This window comes from Triturus cristatus, chromosome 9 (assembly GCF_964204655.1).
Source record: "Triturus cristatus chromosome 9, aTriCri1.1, whole genome shotgun sequence".
NCBI classification, from domain to species: domain Eukaryota; kingdom Metazoa; phylum Chordata; class Amphibia; order Caudata; family Salamandridae; genus Triturus; species Triturus cristatus.
In genome coordinates this window covers 1,115,185,144-1,115,190,377 of record NC_140592.1, presented here as the reverse complement: position 1 = coordinate 1,115,190,377, position 5,234 = coordinate 1,115,185,144, and the positions used below count along the sequence as shown (strand labels likewise).

The 5,234-nt window shown below is 41.9% G+C and overlaps 1 long non-coding RNA gene across 1 annotated transcript; it reads left to right on the top strand.

Moving 5' to 3' along the window:
- The first annotated feature begins 2,553 nt into the window (after window positions 1-2,553).
- Window positions 2,554-4,412, top strand: LOC146799467 (uncharacterized). Its single transcript, XR_014969275.1, has 4 exons — window positions 2,554-2,691; window positions 3,290-3,402; window positions 3,499-3,568; window positions 3,978-4,412. It is a non-coding gene; the product is annotated as an uncharacterized LOC146799467 (long non-coding RNA).
- Window positions 4,413-5,234: the final 822 nt, after the last annotated feature.

Below are 5,234 nucleotides of genomic sequence, written 5' to 3'. Positions count from 1 at the left end.
CTAGCTCCAATGCAGGCACCCTGGCACCGTGGTGCATGGGTGCCCCTGTTGCAGGCAGAATTGTTTTTGTGAAGGAAGGGGCAGCCACTCTCTGTCTGAATTCACTTTCCTGGCTACCTGTATGCAAGGGAGCTAAATTTAAGTTGCTGTGCCATGCTCACATGGCACAATACAAGTCTGGGCCTGCTACTTCGCGTGGCCGAGTGACTTTTTATAAGTCTACAGGAGTGTTAGTTTAGGCTTGTGTAAGCGCTTCAGAAAAGCCAGAATGGGCAGACGTTCATTCTCTCATCTCGCCGCCACCCATTGGAATTTGCTGCTGTTGGATCTCTGTCTCAATACAGATCTTTTCAGGTTTCTTGAGAAGTTGAAGACCTGGTTTTTCCCTCTTTAAAAGGTTGTGAAACAGAATGCAATGTAGCAATTAATCTAGCACCGTGATGTCTCCCTGGGGATGAGTGTTGCACTCTATAAATATAATAAATAGTGATAAACTCCAAAATTCATTTTTTCACTCCTGCTAGAACTACCTCTCCCATAGGAATACATTGGGTTACCTTATTACATTTATTAAGTGATAACTTTCAATTTCGGAGCAGGTAGTCAGGTTGATTTTGAGGTCCAAAGAATTGTAATTAAAATCCCTCGTTAATGGTAAAGTCAGATTTTTAGCCACAAATGTGAAAAGACCACAATTAGAAAGTTTCTTGTCCTAACCATTTGATGACTGCAGCCTATTCCTAGGTCACATGACAGGTGTAGCTGACAGTTGATCTTCGTGTATTGCTCCCAGACAATGAGACCAAGGGAAGCTAGGGGTTGGCAGGATGGGCCTCTCCGGCGTAACGACGGGGAGAAGCTGTCACCTACCACAGTTGTACATCACAAAGGCTCTGCCTGATCACTCTCACAAAGGTTTTGTCACTAGTCTTTTGTTTCCCCAGACAAGCTGGGGCAAAGACAAAGAGAAATGGGATGACCGACACCTCAAGTGGATGTAAGCCTCTAGAAGCTTCGCCTACTCTAAAGTGGGCACTGGGTATAAATATTGGACCTCAGACCCCCAACTCTTCAGTACACATCTGGACCTGTGGAACACTCAGAAGACAGAATATTGTGCTGCTTTGCGGCAAAAAAGACTGCCACTCTGCTGCCATGCTATCCACCCTTCTTTCCTGCTGCCCTTGTGTCTAAGTGAGAAGAGCTGAACCTACATCTTGATCCAAAGACCACCAGAGTGACTCCAAGGGCTAGTTGGCTAGCCTCTTGATCAAAAAGCCTCCGGATGAGAATGGGCATTCCTGAGTCCTGCCCGCCCAATTGGTGTCACCGCCTGGACCCTTGGAAGTGGGTCAGAAGTTTTTTAAAGGGGGCCTCGAAATGTGACTGTCTGGCTCTGTATTGTACCCTGGCATAGGCCGTCTGTTTTTTCGTTAATCTGTGAGGGGGCATTTCATGGTAATTCGAAAGCTGGATTGCCAATCCATGTCTTTCTGCTCCATTTTATCCACCTTGCTTTTTTCTGTTTTGCTCTGCTTTGATTTGTTATTTTCTTCTCCTGTTTCTATTTATTCTTCTCAATTTCCTCCTTTATTTACTTTGTTAATCCTTGGACATTTTTGCTTTCTTTATTTCTCTTTTTCATCATTCTATCTTTATTATGCCGCTTCTATTTTCCGCCCTATTTTCTTTTCACTCAATTTATCCAATTTCCTCAGTTTCATTCCATTCCTGTTTCATTTTCCTCCTTTCTCTAGCATCCTTTCTCTTTACATATTTTTCCTCTTTCATTCCTTTGGTAGATAAAAGACATTGTCATTTACAATGCCAATACCTCAAACTCTCACAAATGCGAGACCAATTTGCATTGCAAATGCTTGTTCCCTTTGTGGGTGATTCAAAACTAATTACACTTGAGAACAGAACGCTTGCAAAATACTGCTTTCACGTGACAGCCCAGCTCGTGCTCAATTTCGTGACCTGCGTGCCCCTGTAAGCTCTTAACAGAGAGGTGTGCTTTAAAGACAGTTGCTCGGCTCGGTGCGCTACTACTTCTGCCTGCTAGAGCCGAGGCTACCTCTCCGGGGGTGGGAGGGGCTGCTCCTGGGCCTGTCTGAGCTGTCCAATAGGTGAGACCTCCGAAGTCTCCCGAAGTCAGGGGATACACGATCCCAAGGGGATACCTGATATTACACAACACCGGATCCCGAGGGGATACCAGATATTACACAACACCGGCAAACAAGGCTATATACTTCCATCAAACGGTAGCTCTGTGGTTCCCCATTTCAAGATGGCACCACTGTGAATTTCCCTCAATTCCGTGACACATATATTTTAAATTCATAATAGGTACTGAGATCAGCCCTGAGTGGGTCTTTACTTTATTTTTTAAAACATTCTGGGTATTATGTTAATGATGTGGCGTATGCCATTTTGGTAGGCAGGGTTGTGCTTCTTAACTATAAATGATACCCTTCTGGATATTCATTCCAAGATGGCGCCACTCGGAACATCCTAGTAACACGTGATATTTTTATCACAGCTGTGAAACACGCGAGACCAGCTAGAATAGCCGCGGGCTTTTTAGGTTTAAATAGAGAATTGTTTGCACTTGTAAGAGATACGTGTACGGAAGCCGGGTACCCCGTGTTGAATACCCGATACAGGAAACATTATTCTACCTTATAGGTAAGCAGAAGGGGTATGCTGGTGAAGACCGTGTTTTTAGTTTAATTAGGCATGATCGAAAACAGGGCTGAGCACCCCTTTAACAGCGTTAGTAACAGAAGGAGCTCTCCTATATCTGCTGTTGAGCATTATGCCCGAGTCACATAGCTGTAGTACGGGAGGGGTATGTTGGTGAGTACCGTGCTTTTAGTTTAATTGGGTATGATTTAAAACAGGGCTCAGTATCCCTTTAACAGCGTCAGTAAAAGAAAGAGCTCTCCTGTATTTTTAATTCCGTTGTTGAGCATTATGTCCAAGCCACATAGCTATAGAACAGGCTTTTTAACTGTTTTGCGACCATAGGATAATATGCACGATTGCAATTATATCGCAAATGTGGTTAATTTCATTTCACCCTTGTTTGTTTAGACATGCTTTAATGTATTCATCGTGCGGAGTGAGAATTTGTCTTCCCTTCCGTGGACTTTAGAGAAAGACTTAACTAGTCTGGACATTTTTTTTTTTTCAGGTATTTCTCTGGAGGGATTGTTATTTACAATGGCCCTAGTGGGAGAGTTACATATCAACATATTTCTCCCTATACTTTGTTTCCATCTAGATTGGGTGTATTTGCTTCTTGCTTTTAACCATTTACATAAGGAAGTGAACTTTTGGTAAAAGGAGCTTGTATACATCTCGATAAACAAGATGGATTTTCTTTCCTCTAATAAGGTAAATGCCTAATTGACATTAAATAATGTAATATTGAGCTAAAAGGTATGATTTTGAGATTCTTACTGTGCTCTATCTTTTGTCTATCTCTTACAGCCTTGTGTGGTGAGGACTTTAGTCTGCGCCCTTTTAGAACACCTGACTCTGGGAGTACTTTCATTTGGAGGTAAATCTGCCCCTTGCTGTTGAATAAATGAGTAAATGGAGTTCTGCTGAGACTGGTCCAGCGGTATGCTCACGCTATTATTGGGGCATTTAGTCTCATTGCTTTGGATTTTTTTGCGGAGTTCGATGTAGCCCGCTTTTTTTAATTAAACCATTTGTGGGGAATCATTGTACCTTGAGAGATTATGCTACTTGGTGCCATACCTATGAATGAAGTATGTGTGTAACCAGTGACAGGTCTTAGAATATGTTCTTTGGTCTAATGGTGGGAGTGATTGAGGGTCTCGAAAGGGTGTGCACCGTTTTGAGGATGTTGCTGTGGGCTTTTCAATCAAATCAGTTCAAAAAGGTTCTTCTATATATATGTGTGTGTGTATATATGTTTTGTTTTCTCATTTGTTTTTTTTTAGAATTATTGATACAAGGTGTGAAGAATTTTACTTTCCTGAAGAAGGTGGGGGAGATATTACGTTGGACCCACCGAAACGCGTCGAAGCTCTGTGTTGGAATATACCACGGATTAATGACCCATGCAACACTTGATGATTGATATTAACAGGAATTTTGCTGTTTTAGCTGTGTGCATTTACATTTTATTTATCTGTTTGTCTGATTATCGTGATGTCTTCTTGATTTGAAGTCATTTTTCTTGCTGCTTTTTTGTCCCACTGTCTGTTGTTTTTAACTTGTATTGATTACTTTGATCATTTGTGGGTTTTTTTTTAATCTGAATGATACATTTGAACATCAAATTTGTCTTCGAAATATGATTTTTAATTCTGTGTTTTGGTATTATATGTATGGTGGTTTTGAATAAACTGTAAGAATTAGTAATAATTACTATACTTTTTGTGCTGATTTGATTCTTTAGTTCATGTAAAGTGTTACCTTGGCTGAATGAGAACTATTGATGGTGTGTGTGATAAATAGTGTTGGTGGTTAAATACTTGCTCCCAAGGGAATTGCTCTGACTTTGGGCTAGATAAACGGAGCCACGGCCAATTAAGGCTTTGTGTGTAAGACCGCACAGTTTGAACCTAATTCTCTTCCAAACTGGGAGACAATGAAGAGTTTGAAGGAGGGGCACCGAGGTGGTCATGGCCGGCATATTACAAATAAGGCAAGCCGCAGTGTTCTGCACCACCAGCAGTTTAAACAGCATTGTTTCATTACCAGGTCAGCAACATGTTGCAGTAGTCGAGGCGACTAATAACCAGGGCCTGGACCACTGTTTTTCAAGCAGAGAAAGGATAAAGGGGAGAGCTCTTCTCAGTAGGCACCTATTCTAAAAGCAGGAGCTAAAAGTAGACATCACCTGTTTCCTCTATGCTGTCAGCTTTACGTGCAGTCTGTATATTAGGATGGTAATAAGTGATAGTCTATACAGCTCCCTATCATGGGTATTTTTTTCACTGCGCCACTGTCTTTCCAACTTTTTACAACCCGATTTCTCCGTTCTAAGTGCAGCTTTATACCATGGCGCAAAAGCATCCCGCGTGGAGTTGTGGTTTCTTTGGAACTGGATGAGGTTGTCAAAAGCCCTGGCTAGTGCAGTATGATAATCTGAAAGTGGTATATCAACGTCTAGAATGGCTGCTGAGGCAGAATGATTGAAAACTTTAGCGAAAGACTCCGGTGCAATTTTACGCCCAGGTCTATCTAATATT